This window comes from Scyliorhinus canicula, chromosome 10 (genome assembly GCF_902713615.1).
Source record: "Scyliorhinus canicula chromosome 10, sScyCan1.1, whole genome shotgun sequence".
NCBI lineage: Eukaryota > Metazoa > Chordata > Chondrichthyes > Carcharhiniformes > Scyliorhinidae > Scyliorhinus > Scyliorhinus canicula.
Genome location: NC_052155.1, coordinates 17,457,315 through 17,475,494, shown reverse-complemented (window position 1 = coordinate 17,475,494; position 18,180 = coordinate 17,457,315). Strand labels below are relative to the sequence as shown.

General features: G+C 47.0%; 1 protein-coding gene across 3 annotated transcripts in view; it reads right to left on the bottom strand.

The window, feature by feature from the left end:
• Positions 1-18,180, bottom strand: part of ldlrad4a (low density lipoprotein receptor class A domain containing 4a) — a 405,943-nt gene that overhangs the window by 11,412 nt on the left and 376,351 nt on the right. The window lies entirely within an intron of this gene.

Here is an 18,180-nt window from a genome sequence, read left to right as displayed (position 1 = left end):
TCTTCAGTGCTTAACTTAAAGTTACATCGATGCTGCTAGTGTGTGTCTAGCTCCCAGTTCCCGTTCTGTGAAGTGTGTCCTCACTTCCTGTTCCTCTGTATTTATATCTCTCCCGTGCTCCCTCTAGTGCTTCCTCAGTTGTATTGCATCTACACTGATATACAATCACCACATCCCCCCTTTTTTCTTTACATATTTTCTGTACACTGTTAAAGAAAATTGTACAAAAACAGTTAGATTACTTACAATATGTGTATCTATACAAGTGATGGTTGTAATGCATATTTTACAAAGCCAATTTATATTTATGAGTCCAATCTTAATAAAAACATTTATGAGTCCAAACTTGATTAATTTGTTCATTGAGTTTTTTATTTTTCGTTGTTGACGTGGTGATATTGCTACTGAAACTCCGTTGTGAATGTTGTCGGTGTTCTTGTTATTTTAAGTAACCAATACGTCATCCCGAGGTGTTTGAATGGTCGAACCACTGATGTTGACTGACATGGACTTTTTTCTGTGCTTGTGGTATCGATTTAGTGTGTCATCTGCCTTGAAAGCTGGTGTGCTTGCTTGTTCTGGATCAGATGTGAGTTTGTGAGATTCATTGTCATCCCATGGCATGTTTGTAGTCTTGTCATTGTTTTGCAGTGTGCTGTGGCATTGTCCTTCATGTGCAGAGTTGTACCATTTTGTATATTTTGTAGTTTCATTGTTGTTGTTTCTGTCTTTGTTGTTTTTGTTGTCGTTCTAGTTGCTGTTTTTGTCATTTCTGTCTTTGTTTTCATTGTCGTTTTTGTTGTTGTTTTTGTCGTTTCTGTCTTGGTTCTTGTCGTGCTTGTTGTTGTCTTGTTATGCTGCTTGTTGTTTTTGTTGTTCTCCTTGTAGTTTTTGTCGTTGTGTTTGTATTGTTTTTGCAGTGCTTCTTGCGATTTTTGTTGTTCTTATCGCGCTTCATGTTTCTTTTGTTCTTGCTGTTGTGTTCTTGTTTCTGCTGTGCTTCTTGTGGTTTTTGTTTTTCTTGTTGTGCTCAATGAGTGTCCCGTGTGGATAATTTGAGTAATTGTCACAGTTATTGGTGCGAGTGTCCTTTGTGGTATCTGTTATATTGAATGTTTCGTCTAGAGAATGGTGAGAATGATCTGATGTTGCATTGATGCTGGTGACATCAGTCATTTGTGGTGGATTTGATTCCTCTTCTTTGCTTTCTTGGTGCTCCTCTTCTGGAGTCAAATTCTTCACAATTTCATTTTCTTGTTGGTCTTTGTATTCCGTATTCCTCTTTCCTCTTCTGGAGTCATTTGTAGTGGATTTAGTTCCTCTTCTTTGCTTTCTTGGTGCTCCTCTTCTGGAGTCAAATTCTTCACAAATTCATTTTCTTGTTGGTCTTGGTGCTCCTCTTCTGGAGTCAAAATCTTCACGATTTCTATTGACGTGGTCTCTCTGGACTCTTGGTGCTCCTCTTCTGGAGTCACAATCTTCACGGTTTCTATTGACGTGGTCTCTCTGGACTCATGAGTGGCCCTACTCTGTGCTTCTGTACAGACAAGCTGAGATCTGTCAGTCTTGCTGTGATCCTGCACCTCCTGTATGTCGAGTGTGATCACATTGTCACTGTTTTCGCATGCAGAGGGTAGATTTACATTGTCTTCTTCTTGATTATGTGAGCTTGGTAGACTTTCATAGTCTGCTTGTGGTTGCTCAGATACGGTGGGTTGACCTTCATGGTCTTGTTCATGCATGGTGTTCGCTAGGGAGTGTTTGCTTGCTTCCATTTTGGAGTCTTTCAACGAGCTGTCTGTGGAGGCTCGCGTCACTCTCTTTGTGGAGTCTTTCATCGCACTCTCTGTGGAGCCTGTCATCGCTCTCTTTGTGGAGTCTTTCTGTGCTCTCTGTGTGGCGTCGTCTTCATCTTGGGTATTGCTGTCATCCAAAGTATCGACAATCTGCCATGCCACCACGGTGTTGGATTCAGCAACCATGAGTAGAGTCGTGTTGAGTTTTGCGACCGTGTCGCTGATGCTGTGATCAGCATATCTGAATAACTCAGCCATGTCTGAGTAGTATTGTTCGAAAAACAAATAATCTTTTTTTGTTTTGGAATTGTTTTTGTTCTCTTCACTTTGGGTGGTGCAGACTGCTTGTTCCAGGGTGTTGTGAGAGTTATTGTCAACTGCTGGTGTAAGTTCAGGCGTTTTTCTGTCTTTTGAGGTAAGAAAATTGGGTTTTACAGCTTTAAAATTCTTGTTTTTAATTTTCGGGCATTTCCCTTTTAAGTGGGCGTGGTCCTCAGAAGTCATGACGCTCGTGATGTCATGCGTAGGAATCGATTGCGCATGCGCAAATCGGTCTTCCTTTACTGTGCGGTTTTGTGTCCACTACGCATGCGCGGCTTGCGCATGCGCAGAACCATCTTCGAATGGTGCACTCGTTCCTTTCAAATGGGCATGCGCGGCTTGCGCATGCGCATAACGATCCGCAACCAAAACTTTTTTTAACTGCGCCTAAAGTTATATTGATGCTGCTAGTGTGTGTCTAGCTCCCAGTTCCCGTTCTGTGAAGTGTGTCCTCACTTCCTGTTCCTCTGTATTTATATCTCTCCCTTGCTCCCTCTAGTGCTTCCTCAGTTGTATTGCATCTACACTGATATACAATCACCACAGTGCCCTCTACCCTTACTGAGGCCTATATCTCTTTGCTTCTTAAGAGGGACAAAGACCCAACCGAGTATGGTTCGTGCCGTCCTATTTCACTTTTGAATGGGGTTGTCATGCTACTTGCCAAAGTGCTGGTGCTTTGGTTGGATCCTTGCGTCCCAAATATAATCTTGGAGGATCAGGCGGGCTTTGTGACAGGTTGACAATTGTCGGCTAATATACATCCCTTTGATAGATGTTGTCCTTTCCCCCTCCTCAGTGCCCGAACTGGAGATGATTGTATCTGTTGATGCTGAAAAGGCATTTGAGAGAGTGCGGTGGGAGTATTTATTTGAGATTCTTGGGAAGTTTGGTTTTGGCCACAAATTTAGTTCTTGGATTCATTTACTGTATACTGCCAGTGTTCGTACGAATGTCCTGAACTGTGATTATTTTCCTTTGAATAGGGGCACGAGGCAGGGCTGCCACTGTCCCCACTCCTATTTGCACTGGCAATAGAGCCACTCGCTATAGTGCTGAGGTCCTCTGTTGAGTGGGGGTGGATTAATCAGGGAGGGGTGGAGCATCGGGTGTCACTTTATGTGGATGACCTACTTCTCTATATTATGGACCCAGCATCCTCCATGAACGACATAATGAAGTTGCTTAGCACCTATGGCCCCTTTTCTGAACTTAGGCAAGAGTGAATGTTTCCTGGTCAACCTCTCTGGGAGGAGAGCCCAACTGGGGATGTAATATATTCGCCTTGCCAAAACAAGGTTACGTTATCTTGGGTCCTCGTGGTCCACAACTGGGCCTCACTTCATAAATTAAATTACAACAGTCTGGTTACTGGTATCAAAGCAGATTTGCAGAGGTGGAGCACCTTCCCATATCTTTGGCACATAGGGTTCAGACTATTAAAATTAACACTCTCAAGATTTTTATTTCTCTTTCAGTGTCTCCCCATTGGTCCTCGTGGGGAAAGTGGAGTTGCACGAGGCACTTCACAAAAAGTGGGAAGACCGCTTTGAGGAGCTGGACGTTCGCACGAGGCGAAATAATTTGAGGATCCTGGGCCTGGCGGAGGGGCTGGAGGGGTCGGATCTCCCGGCGTATGTGACCATGATGTTGAGCTCGTTGATGGGGGCGGGGTCCTTCCATTTGCCCCTGGAGCTTGAGGGAGCTCACAGTGTGCTAGCCAGGAGGCCTAAGGCAAATGAGCCCCCGAGGGCGGTGCTGGTGCGGTTCCAGCGATTCAGCGACCGGGACTGTGTGCTGCGCTGGGCCAAGAAAGAGAGGAGCAGCAAGTGGGAGAATTCGGTAGTGAGAATCTACCAGGACTGGAGTGCGGAGGTGGCTAAGCGGCGGGCCGGGTTCAACCGGACGAAGGCGGTGCTGCATGCCAAGCAGGTCAGATTTGGAATGCTGCAGCCTGCGCGCCTGTGGGTGACATACAAGGACCGGCACCACTACTTCGAGTCCCCGGAGGAGGTGTGGGCCTTTGTACAGGCGGAGAAGCTGGACTCGAACTAGGGCCTGGGGACACACTATGGCCGTTGCTGTTTTCGCTGTTGCTGTTCTTTAACTTTGACATGTGTGTTTTTTATGCTGGTTTTCTTTTTGTTCTGTTTCCGGCTGGGTCTGTCTGTTTGGTATGGGTGTGGGGAATGTTGGGGGTTTGTATTTTATATGTTCTCTTCTGTACGGGGCTGGGGGTTGGGGTGAAACTGGATTTTGGGGAACTGCGTCAGAAGGGTGGGGTGTGGCAGTGTGAAAGCGCGGACTTTCCTCTGGTTTCCCGCGCCGCGGGGCGGGGGGGCGGAGCTGGCGGTGGGGGGCGTGGCCTCTACTGGTTTTCTTTCCCGCGCTGATGCGGTGCCAAGGAGGTGTGGCAAGAGGGGGATGACCCCATGCCGGGAGGGGAGGGGTTTTGGCGGGAGCTGCCGGGGTCAGCAGAAGTCAGCTGACTCACGGAAGTACCATGGAGGGTGCGTCGCGGCTAGGAGGGGTCCTAGCCTGGGGGGGGTTGGGGGGGGGGGATACCGGTTGCTGCTGGAACGGTCAGGAAGGAGCTGGTGTGGGCCGGGGGGGGTAGAGGAGCGGCGTTATCGCCATGGGGAATGGGTCGGGCGGGGCGAGCTGGCCTGGGGCGAGCAGTCGATAAGCTATGGCTAGCCGGCGGGGGAGGGGGGCGGGTTGCCCTCTGATCCGGCTGATTACCTGGAACGTGAGGGGGCTGAATGGGCCGGTTAAGAGAACTAGGGTATTTTCTCATCTGAAGGGGTTGAAGGCGAACGTGGCTATGCTCCAGGAGACCCACTTGAAGGTGGCGGACCAGGTTCGTCTGAGGAAGGGGTGGGTGGGGCAGGTTTTTCACTCAGGATTGGACGCGAAGAACCGGGGGGGGTGGCGATTCTGGTGGGGAAGAGGGTGGCGTTCGAGACGGCTGAAGTGGTGTCGGACAAGGAGGGAAGATATATTATGGTGAAGGGTAGGCTGCAGGGAGAGAAGGTGGTGCTGGTTAATGTATATGCCCCGAATTGGGATGATGCTGGCTTCATGAGGCGATTGTTGGGCCGCATTCCGGACCTGGAGGCAGGGGGCCTGATCATGGGGGGAGACTTTAACACAGTGCTGGATCCCCCACTGGACCGGTCCAGTTCAAGGACGGGTAGGAGACCGGCGGCGGCCAAAGTACTGAGCGGATTCATGGACCAGATGGGAGGGGTGGATCCCTGGAGGTTTGGGAGACCGAGAGCACGGGAGTATTCCTTTTTCTCTCATGTCCATAGGGTTTACTCACGAATAGATTTTTTCATCCTGAGCAGGGGATTGATCCCGAGGGTGCAGGATGCCGAGTATTCGGCCATAGCAATTTCAGACCATGCTCCGCACTGGGTTGATCTGGAGATGGGGGAGGCGCGGGACTAGCGCCCGCTCTGGCGCCTGGATGTGGGGATGCTGGCTGATGAGGAGGTGTGTAGGAGGGTCCGGAGAAGTATTGAGGGGTATCTTGATACCAATGACACAGGGGAGGTCCGGGTGGGGATGGTTTGGGAAGCTCTGAAAGCAGTGATCCGGGGGGAGCTGATCTCCATCCGGGCCCATAGGGAAAGGAGGGAGAGGAAGGAGAGGGAGAGACTGGTGGGGGAGCTCCTGGATGTGGACAGGAGATACGCGGAGGGGTTGCTGGGGGAACGGCGTAGTTTGCAGGCCAAATTTGACTTGTTGACCACCAGAAAGGAGGAGACACAGTGGAGGAGGGCACAGGGCGCGGTATATGAGTATGGGGAGAAAGCGAGCAGGATGTTGGCGCATCAGCTCCGTAGGCGAGATGCTGCTAGGGAAATTGGTGGAGTGACGGATGGGGGTGGGAATGTAGTGCAGAAGGGGACAGAAGTAAATGGGGTTTTTAGGGACTTCTACGAGGAACTGTACCGGTCGGAACCTCCGATGGGGAGAGGGGGGATGGAGAGCTTCATGAACAGGCTATGTTTCCCAAGGGTTCAAGAGGAGCTGGTAGAGGGGCTGGGGGCGCCGATAGAGTTGGAGGAGCTAGTCAGGGGGATTGGACAAATGCAGTCAGGTAAGGCCCCGGGGCCGGACGGGTTCCCGGTGGAATTTTATAAAAAGTATGCGGATCTGGTGGGCCCCCTGTTGGTGCGAGCCTTCATTGAGGCATGGGAGGGGGGGGCTTTGCCCCCGACGATGTCGCGGGCACTGATCTCTCTGATCCTAAAGCGGGATAAGGACCCCTTGCAGTGTGGATCATACAGGCCTATCTTGCTCCTCAATGTTGACGCCAAGTTGCTGGCGAAGATCCTGGCCACCAGGATAGAGGATTGTGTGCCACGGATGATACACGAAGATCAGACAGGATTTGTCAAGGGACGGCAGCTCAACACGAATGTGCGGCGACTGCTAAATGTTATCATGATGCCGGCAGTGGAGGGGGAGGCGGAGATAGTGGTGGCGCTGGATGCAGAGAAAGCGTTTGATAGAGTTGAGTGGGGGTACCTGTGGGAGGTGCTGGAGCGGTTCGGATTTGGGGAGGGATTCACCAAATGGGTGAGGCTGCTCTACGCGGCTCCGATGGCGAGTGTAGTTACAAATGGAAGGAGATTGGAGTACTTTAGGCTCTACCGTAGGACCAGGCAGGGGTGCCCCCTGTCCCCCTTGCTCTTTGCACTGGCGATTACCTCTGGCTATGGCGTTGAGGGAGTCAGGGAGATGGAGGGGTCTGGTGTGGGGTGGGGAGGAACATCGGGTATCGCTGTATGCGGACGACCTGCTGTTGTATGTGGCGGACCCAGAAGGGGGACTGCCGGGGGTGATGGAGCTGTTGGCGGAATTTGGTGGCTTCTCGGGCTATAAGCTAAATTTAGGCAAGAGCCTAAATTCAGGAGGAGGGAATTGGGAGGCTCCCGTTTAAGAGGGCAGTGAAGAGTTTCAGATATCTGAGGGTGCAGGTGGCCAGGAGTTGGGGGACTCTCCATAAGCTTAATTTTACCAGGCTGGTGGAGCAGATGGAGGAGGAATTTAAAAGGTGGGACATGGTGCCGCTATCGTTGGCGGGTAGAGTGCAGTCCGTCAAAATGACAGTTCTCCCGAGGTTCTTGTTCCTCTTCCAGTGTTTGGCCATCTTTATCCCTAGGGCCTTTTTTAGAAGGGTGACCAGCAGCATCATGAGCTTTGTTTGGGCGCATGGGACCCCGAGGGTGAAGTGGGTCTTCTTGGAGCGGGGTAGAGATGGGGGGGGCTGGCGTTACCCAATCTCTCGGGGTACTACTGGACAGCCAATGTGTCGATGGTGCGCAAGTGGGTGATGGAGGGGGAGGGGGCAGCATGGAAACGGATGGAGAGGGCGTCCTGTGGAGATACAAGCCTGGGGGCGCTGGTAACGGCGCCGTGGCCGCTCCTTCCTACGAGGTATACCACGAGTCCGGTGGTGGCGGCTACCCTCAAGATTTAGGGGCAGTGGAGGCGACATAGGGGAGAAGTGCGGGGCTCGATGGAGGCTCTGTTAAGGGCGAACCATAGGTTCGTCCCGGGGAACATTGATGGGGGTTTCAGGGTTGGCACAGAGCGGGCATCAGACAGCTGAGGGACCTGTTTATTGATGGGAGGTTTGCGAGCCTGGGGGAGTTGGAGGAGAAATTTGGGCTCCCCCCCGGGAAACATGTTCAGGTATCTGCAGGTAAAGGCATTTGCTAGACGGCAGGTGGAGGGATTCCCTTCGCTTCCCGCGAAGGGGGTGAGTGACAGGGTGCTTTCGGGGGTCTGGGTCGGAGAGGGGAAGATATCTGATATCTACAAGGTTATGCAGGAGGTGGAGGAGGCGTCAGTAGAGGAGCTGAAAACTAAGTGGGAGGGGGAACTGGGGGAACAGATCGAAGACGGGACATGGGCTGATGCCCTGGAGAGGGTTAATTCTTCCTCCTCGTGTGCGCGGCTTAGCCTCATCCAATTCAAGATGCTGCACCGGGCCCACATGACTGGGACGAGGATGAGTAGGTTCTTTGGGGGTGAAGACAGGTGTGTCAGGTGCTCGGGGCGTCCAGCGAACCATGCCCATATGTTCTGGGCATGCCCGGCACTGGAGGAGTTCTGGAAGGGGGTGGCGAGGGTGGTGGGATCCAGGGTCAAGCCAAGATGGGGACTCGCGATTTTTGGGGTTGGGGTGGAGCCGGGAGTGCAGGAGGCGAAAGAGGCCGGTGTTCTGGCCTTTGCGTCCCTAGTAGCCCAGCGAAGGATTTTGCTACAATGGAAGGATGCGAGGCTCCCAAGCGTGGAGACCTGGATCAATGACATGGCGGGTTTTATTAAGCTAGAGAAGGTCAAATTCGCCTTGAGAGGATCGGTACAAGGGTTCTTTAGGCGGTGGCAACCTTTCCTCGACTTTCTGGCTCAACGATAGGGTACTGGGACAGTAGCAGGGGAGGGGGGGGGGGAAGGGGAAGGGAAAAGGAACGATGACTATGTTTGTTTATTTAATTTAATTTTTGGTTAATTTAATTTAAATTTATTTTTAAGTTCTCTTGTTGGGGTTGGGGGGGGTATGATACATGCGTTGATACTGTCTGGGGGGTGTTACAGTTGTTATGGGTTATTTTGTTGCATTTCATTGTTTCTTGTTATATTTTATATTTTCTGTAAAAAATTCCAATAAAAATTAGTTTAAAAAAAATCTTGCTGTGTGTTGGACGGGCAGCATTTTCTCTTAGAGACATCGATAGAGAATAGCAATGCAGAAGGAAACAAACAATTGACTGGCTATTAGTTCTGCCTTTGTGATTATTGTTAACAAAATTTAACATGGAAAGGGAAGAGCAGATGTTTTCTTTTCCAAATGTAAGCAGAGGGTTTTCCATGTTTGCAATTATCGACTGAAGAATCAGAAGTTGGAAAACTGCAGAAGGAATAGAATTTCTTATATCTCTGCAGCACTTTCTGGTAGTTTGCCAGATGAATGCACTAGCCAGTGTGGTATTAAGTTTGAATGACCAGCAGGAAACAGTTTTTGTTTTTTGTTCTTGGCTATTGCAACAATTGGGCTGGAGGGAAGAGGCTAGGTGAAATCAGCCAGGTTTCTGCCCATGATTGTTAACTAGCGAATTGTGCTGAGACGTGTATAGTTAGAAACATTGGGTGGCTCACCTCTAATGCCCTGTATAGTCAGATAACTTGGTGATGACCAAGCGGTTGAGGTAATGCCAGATTGCTAGCATTCATAAACTATTCCAGCAACAGCAGACCCCCAGGTGAAAGAGAAGTAAATCAACAAAAAAATATAATCAAACATACTTTTAAAAAGTTTAATAAAATCAGTTCATAGGAACATAGGAATTAGAGCAGAAGTAGGCAATTCAACCCTTTGAGCCTGCTCTGCCACTCAATCAAATCGTGGCTGATCTCTTCCTGGTCTCAAAGCCACCTCCCTACCTGTTCCCCATATCCCTTCAGAAATACATAAGAAATATATCTATCTCCCTTGTGAAATCATTTAATGATTCGGATTCCACTGCACTATGGGGCAGCGAGTTCCACAAATTCACCACCCTCTGCGTGGAGTAGTGACTCCTCATCTCAGTTTTAAATCTCAACCTATATCTGTGACCTATTCAGTTCAGTTTAGCAATTTGTTAGATTTTAATTTTGCATAGTCTGCAAGATATAGCGTATCTTTTTTATACAATGGGTTTCCCAACTATAGGGTCGGGAAAGAAACAGTTTCTTAATTCCTGTCAATGCCATGTTGAGTACAAAATCAAAGACGCATGAAGGAATCATTTATTTACGTCCTGTGGGCAGTACTTCCTTACTGCTTCTTAAGTTTGCAAGATGAAGTTGAGAATTCACTGTGTGGAGAATCTTGTGTTGCATTGCATCTTCAGTATTTTGTGGCAATTTTAATGAATTTATTTTTAAAATGTTAAGCGCCATCTAAGAGAATGTACAAATCTACAAATATTCAGAAGTGAAAAATAAGGCTGAATAATTTGAGAGCTGCAGATTACATCATAAACCTCAATTTGGAGACGGAATGGTTTATGACAATATTAGAATTTATAAATAAATTAATTATTCTCTACCATCCACTGTTCTTAGTATCATATTATTGTTTTAGTAAAATGAGAACAATGACAACTTTGAGATGTAGCACACTAATCACACCTATTGTCTGTAAGTTTAATATTGTTATTTATAGAATCAGACTGTCATGCAACGTGTAAGAATGTTACGGATATTTATTCAGAATTTCAGGAAACATATTTAGAAGTCTGTAGTATCTATTACATATATCAGACACATATTTCATAAAGGTCTAACAATACTGTCCAGCTTTAGCTATAAACCACTACTCAACTATTTAGACAACAGAGCTACCAATTTTACCTTGGAGTGGGATTTGGTCAAGAAGGGTGGTGTGAATGTAAACTATCCCTGAACACGACATGAACATGAGAGGCCCAAGCAATTTAATTCCAGCATCATTTTGAGTAGAATGCAATGGATGGCCAATGGACCTGAATGGAAGTTTAGACAGCAGGACGGTCCCAGCCAGCACCAGAAAGAGGTTTGCCGACAAGCAAGTAAAATGGATTGGATTGGATTTGTTTATTGTCACGTGTACCAAGGTACAGTGAAAAGTATTTTTCTGCGAGCAGCTCAAACAGATTATTTAGTACATGAAAATAAAATAAATTAAAAATATAAATGCATAATAGGGAAACAAAAGGTACACAACGTAAAAACATAGGCACCAGCATCGGGTGAAGCACACAGAGTGTGGTGTTAATGAGGTCAGTCCATAAGAGGGTAATTTAGGAATCTGGTAATAGCGGGGAAGAAGCTGTTTTTGAGTCTGTTCATGTGCGTTCTCAGACTTTTGTATCTCCTGCCCGATGGAAGAAGTTGGAAGAGTGAGTAAACCGGGTGGGAGGGGTCTTTGATTATGCTGCCCGCTTTCCACAGGCAGCGGGAGGTGTAGATGGAGTCAATGGATGGGAGGCAGGTTTGTGTGATGGACTGGGCTGTGTTCATGACTCTGAAGTTTCTTGTAGTCTTGGGCCGAGCAGTTGCCATACCAGGCTGTGATACAGCCAGATAGGATGCTTTCTGTGATGCATCTGTAAAAGTTGGTAAGAGTCAGTGTGGACATGCCGAATTTCCTTAGTTTCCTGAGACGCTGTTGTGCTTTCTTGGTGGTAGCGCGATGTGGATGGACCAGGACAGATTTTCGGTGATGTGCATCCCAAGGAATTCAAAGCTGTCAACCATCTCCACCTCGGCCCCGTTGATGCTGACATGGGTGTGTACAGTACTCTGCTTCCTGAAGTCAATGACCAGCTCTTTAGTTTTGCAGGCAGTGAGGGATAGATTGTTGTCGTTGCACCACTCCACTAGTTCCAGTATTGAGGACTATCGTGGAGGTGTTGTTGTCTATTCTTATTGATTGTGGTCTGTGGATCAGAACGTTGAGGATCCAGTTGCAGAGGGAGGAGCCAAGTCCTAGGTTTTGGAGCTTTGATAAGAGCTTGGCTGGGATTATGGTGTTGAAGGCGGAGCTGTAGTCAATAAATAGGAGTCTGATGTAGGAGTCCTTGTTGTCGAGATGCTGTAGAGATGTGAGGGAGATGGCGTCTGCTGTGGACCGGTTGCGGCGGTATGCGAATTGCAGTGGATCTAGGCATTCTGGGAGTATGGAGTTGATGCACTTCATGACCAACCTCTCAAAGAACTTCATTACAATTAATGTCAGGGCCACCGGACAGTATTAATTGAGGCATGTTTCCTGGTTCTTCTTTAGCACCTGTATGAGGGTGGTCTTCTTGAAGCAGGTGGGGACCTCGGACCGGAGTAGGGACCGGTTGGAGATGTCAGCAAACACATCTGCCAGCTGGTCCACGCAGGCTCTGAGTGCACGACCAGGGATCCTGTCCGGGCCCGTCACCTTCCGAGGGTTCACTTTCAGGAAGGCCGATCTGATTTTGGAAGGGGAGAGGTTTTCAGAAGTATCTCAGGGGAGGGAAGAGGATAGCCCAGTGCAGGATGCCTAAAAGTATCTTGCAGAGCCCAAAAAGAGCTCTCCTGAGAATTTTGCACCCATAAGAAAAGCAAATAAAATTTCTTAAAATTGAAGAAACCAGGTTCCAGGCACAACATTAATCTGGCTGTTTTTAACTCTCTGCCGTGCTCGGTTCCAGAAAACCAGTGGTGAAGGATGAATTGAGACAATCTTTACACTCTTTTATATTTACTTGCAGAGGTAAGTATTATAAGCATGCACCTCCTTACTCAAATCACCACAGTTTTAATTTGTTTTTATTTATTAGGGACTTAAGTGAATCCCCAGTTCAAGATCATCATCTGCATACAATTAATACACAATCAATAATTTTCTTTTCTCACTTTAAATAAAAATTAGAGTTAATATGTACAGTCAAATTTCTAAACAAATTAAATCAAATACTTCTAATGTTCCACGTAAAGCACTATATTATGTGACCTCCACCCCCTCCAGGACCTCTAGAATTTCTACTTTTGTAAAACAATCTAACAATTGATGACTTGATTCCAAAGAACTAATTTTAAAGATTTATTTTCCCTGCAGCATTTGTTTCAAGCCAGCAATGTCAAGCTTTTCTCTGACTCTATTTTTGTAGAATGTATATTATCTCACAACGAATGATTATCTACACAATGTGTATACTACCTTCAGCACACCCATTGCACAGAATTGCACTTAAATATTTGACAAGTCAATGGCCTAACAATGGCCATCTCTCAGTAGCTAAAGCGCTTTTAACAACCCCTTTTATTTTCTTTAAACTAAAGACCATTTCCCAATGGCACCAAGATACCCGAGGTGGTGGGATCTATCCTTTCACCTTGGAGATCTCGGGCAAGTGCCGTTCAGCATTGGTCCCCACAAATGGAATGGCACTCGTGGGGCTCTCCCAGGGGATCGGACACCCCCAGGTACATGCCCTTTAGGCAGGGTGGTACCCTAACTGCTGCTACCACCTGGGCACCCTGGAACTGCAAGTCTAGAACTCTGGCAGCCTGGCTGCCAAGGTGCCCAGGTGGCACTGCCAGGGTGCCAGGTTGGCACTGCCAGTGTGCCAATCTGGCATTTTATGTGAGCTGGCAATCGGGGCTGGGGGTGCCCTACGCAGGTGTGTGCGGTGTGCAAGAGAGGGGGACATGTGTGTGTCTGTGTATTCAAAAGAGAATTGGATTGCTCTCTGAAAAGAAAGAATGTGTAAGGTTACAGGGATAAGGCAGGGGATTGGGACTAGGTAGAATTCTCTTTCAGAATGGCCTCCTACTGCACTGTAACAACTCTGTGATTCTCTGTGATATTTGCCTGACATTTATTCACTCCCTATTGCTTCAACATCGACAAAGGCTGCTAATGGATTCAAATGCTTTCTATATAAGTTTTCATAGGTTTTGTCACCCAAGCGCAATACCTTCCTTTAGTTCTTACCGTCTGTATAAACTCTACTTGGAGACTATTTTGCACTCCCACCACCCGCCCAAACCCACAAGTAGATCTTGAAATTTTTTTCAGATAAGATAATGGAAAAAGGAGATGGCAGAAGAATTGAATAGGTATTTTGCATCACTCTTCACTATAGAGGATACAAGTGTCATCCCAGAAGCAGCTAAAAACAAGGAAATGTGTGTTCGGTTTCCTCCCACAGTCCAAAGATGTGTAGGTTAGGTGGATTGGCCATGCTAAATTACACCTTCGTGTCAAAAAGGTTAGGTGGGGTTATTGAGTTACAGGGATAGGGTGGAGGTGTGGGCTTAAATAGGGTGCTCGTTCCAAGGGCGGTGCAAACTTGATGGGCCGAATGGCCTCTTTCTGCGCTGTAAATTCTATGATTCTGTGATAAGAACCTGAGGGGTATTGGCAGAGTGGATGTGGAGTGGATGTTTCTTCTTGTGGGAGAATCTAAAACTAGAGGCTCACTGCTTAGAAATAAAGGGTCGTCCATTCAAAATGGAGATGAGACAAAATGCTTTTACTCAGAGGGTTGTGAGTCTTTCCTGTGAACTCTCTTCCTGAAAAGGTTGTGGAGACAGAGCTCTTGAATATTTTTAAGGTAGAGGTGAATAGATTCTTGGTAAGCAAGGTGGTGATAGGTTATCAGGAGTAGGCGGAGTGCAGATTTGAGGTTACAATCAGATCAGCCATGACGTTATTGAATGGTGGAGCAGGCTTGAGGGACGGTTGCACAGTGGTTCGTACTGCTGCCTCACAGTTCCAGGGACACAGGTTTGATTCCAACCTTGGGTGACTGTTTGTGTGGAGTTTGCATGTTCTCCCTGTGTCTACGTGGGTTTCCATAAGACCATAAGACATAGGAGTGGAAGTAAGGCCATTCGGCCCATCGAGTCCACTCCGCCATTCAATCATGGCTGATGGGCATTTCAACTCCACCTACCAGCATTCTCCCCGTAGCCCTTAATTCCTCGCGACATCAAGAATTTATCTATCTCTGCCTTGAAGCCATTTAGCGTCCCGGCCTCCACTGCACTCCGCGGCAGTGAATTCCACAGGCCCACCACTCTCTGGCTGAAGAAATGTCTCCGCATTTCTGTTCTGAATTTACCCCCTCTAATTCTAAGGCTGTGCCCACGGGTCCTCGTCTCCTCGCCTAACGGAAACAGTTTCTTTGCGTCCACCCTTTTTAAGCCATGTATTATCTTGTAAGTTTCTATTAGATCTCCCCTTAACCTTCTAAACTCCAATGAATACAATCCCAGGATCCTCAGCCGTTCATCATATGTTAGACCCGCCATTCCAGGGATCATCCGTGTGAATCTCCGCTGGACACGCTCCAGTGCCAGTATGTCCTTCCTGAGATGTGGGGCCCAAAACTGGACACAGTACTCCAAATGGGGCCTAACCAGAGCCTTATAAAGGCTCAGTAGCACATCGCTGCTTTTATATTCCAACCCTCTTGAGATAAATGACAACATTGCATTCGCTTTCTTAATCACAGATTCAACCTGCATGTTTACCTTTAGGGAATCCTCGACTAGCACTCCCAGATCCCTTTGTACTTTGGCATTATGAATTTTCTCACCGTTTAGAAAGTAGTCTATGCTTGGATTCTTTTTTCCAAAGTGCAAGACCTCACATTTTCTCACGGTGAATTGCATCAGCCATTTCCTGCACCACTCTCCCAAACTGTCTAGATCCTTCTGCAGCCTCCCCACTTCCTCAGCACTACCTGCCTGACCACCTAACTTTGTATCATCGGCAAACTTCGCTAGAATGCCCCCAGTCCCTTCATCCAGATCATTAATATATATGGTGAACAGCTGCGGCCCCAACACTGAACCCTGTGGGACACCGCTGGTCACCGGCTGCCATTCCGAAAAAGAACCTTTTATCCCAACTCTCTGCCTTCTGTCAGATAGCCAATCCTCAACCCATGCCAGTAGCTCACCTCGAACACCATGGGCCCTCACCTTACTCAGCAGCCTCCTGTGTGGCACCTTATCAAAGGCCTTTTGGAAATCCAGATAGACCACATCCACTGGGTTTCCCTGGTCTAACCTACTTGTCACCTCCTCAAAGAATTCTAACAGGTTCGTCAGGCACGACCTCCCCTTACTAAATCCATGTTGACTTGTTCTAATCCGACCCTGCTCTTCCAAGAATTTAGAAATCTCATCCTTAACGATCGATTCTAGAATTTTACCAACAACCGAGGTTAGGCTAATTGGCCTATAATTTTCCATCTTTTGTCTTGATCCTTTCTTGAACAAGGGGGTTACAACAGCGATCTTCCAATCGTTCGGGACTTTCCCTGACTCCAGTGATTTTTGAAAGATCTCAACCAACGCTTCCGCTATTTCTTCAGCCACCTCCCTCAGAACTCTAGGGTGTAGCCCATCGGGGCCAGGAGATTTGTCAATTTTAAGACCTTTTAGCTTTTTTAGCACCATCTCTTTTGTAATGGCAACCATACTCAACTCAGCCCCCTGACCCTCTATAATTTTTGGGATATTACTCATGTCTTCCACTGTGAAGACAGACGCAAAGTACTTATTAAGTTCTCCAGCCATTTCCTCGTCTCCCATCACTAGCCTTCCGGAATCAGTTTGAAATGGCCCAATGTCTACTTTGGCCTGTCGTTTGTTTCTTATGTATTGAAAGAAACTTTTACTATCATTTCTTATATTACTGGCTAGCCTGCCTTCATATTTGATCCTCTCCTTCCTTATTTGTCTCTTTGTTAACCTCTGTTTGTTTTTGTAGCCTTCCCAATCTTCTGATTTCCCAGTGCTTTTGGCAAACTTTATAGGATCTCTCTTTTTCTTTGATACATTTCCTGACCTCCTTTATCAGCCATGGCTGTCTAATCCCTCCCCGGATAATCTTTCTTTTCTTGGGGATGAACCTCTGTACAGTGTCCTCAATTATGCATACAAACTCCTGCCATTTTTGCTCTGCTGTCTTCCCCACTAGGGTCTGCTTCCAGTCGATTTTCGCCAGTTCCTCTCTCATGCCCTCGTAATTACCTTTATTTAACTGTAACACCATTACATCCGATTTTGCCTTCTCTCTTTCAAACTGCAGACTGAACTCAACCATATTATGATCACTGCTTCCTAAGTGTTCCCTTACTTTAAGATCTTTTATAAAGTCTGGTTCATTACATAGCACTAGGTCCAGACTAGCCTGCTCCCTTGTGGGCTCCATGACAAGCTGTTCCAAAAAGCCATCTTGTAAGCATTCCATGAATTCCTTTTCTTTGGATCCACTGGCTACGTTATTTACCCAATCCACCTGCATATTGAAGTCCCCCATGATCACCGTGACCTTGCCTTTCTGACATGCCTTTTCTATTTCCCGGTACATGTTGCGCCCCTGGTCCTGACCACTGTTAGGAGGTCTGTACATAACTCACATTATGGTTTTTTTGCCTTTGTGGTTCCTCAATTCTACCCACACAGACTCCACATCATCCGACCCTATGTCGTTTAGTGCCATAGATTTAATTTTGTTCTTAACTAACAAGGCAACCCCACCCCCTCGGCCCACCTCCCTGTCTTTTCGATAGGTTGTATATCCTTGGATGTTTAACTGCCAGTCCTGAACCCCCTGCAGCCATGCCTCTGTGATGCCTACCACATCATAATCATTCACGATGATCTGTGCCATTAGTTCGTTTCCTCTGGGTGTTCCGGTTTCCTCCCACAGTCCAAAGACATGCATGTTAGGTGGATTGGCAATGATCAATGAGCAGGCTTACGGGTATGTTATATTACTGTATTGTAATGTAAATATTACTCTTTTGTCTTGCCGGATTGTATTGAATTCTGATGAGAAGTAGTCGAAGTCTTCCATATGATGACAAATTATTTATTGAGGAATATATAATAATCTTGTGAGTTCTTTCACTTTAATAGTAGACTAGTAAAACAAGTAAGTAAGTTAAGATTAAACTAACAATTATGATATTACACTGCACTCTGATCTGATCACGTCATCACTCTAGCTGTTCTCCACACACACTAACCTACAGAAAGAGCGGGAAACTCCTTATATAGCTCCTATTAGTGTTGCCATCTAGTGATCATCTGTCTGTACTTACTTTACATTAGCTGAACATATATTAACACATAACACATAGATCACTACAGGGTATACAGCGGGAGAGTAGGCCTAGGTAGAGTGCGCTTTTGGAAGGTTGGTGCAGATTCGATGGGCCAAATGGCTTCCTTCTGCACTGTAGAGACTGAATGGCGTGCTCCTTCTCCTTGATCACATGTTCATAAGCTGACTCAATAATTGAGAGCACTATTACCCTGTTATCACTATGGTAGGAAGGAGCACAAGTTTTTAACAATTTATACCAACAGACAAAAATCAGCCCGCTAGTTTCTTCTGATTGTGGGGCTTGTGGTAGAGGTTGGGCAGGAGTGGAGGAGGGGAGAGAAATTCTTTCCATCACCAATAATGTATTCCACACAACGTGCTGGCTAGTAAAACATGGGCATATGGGAAACCACC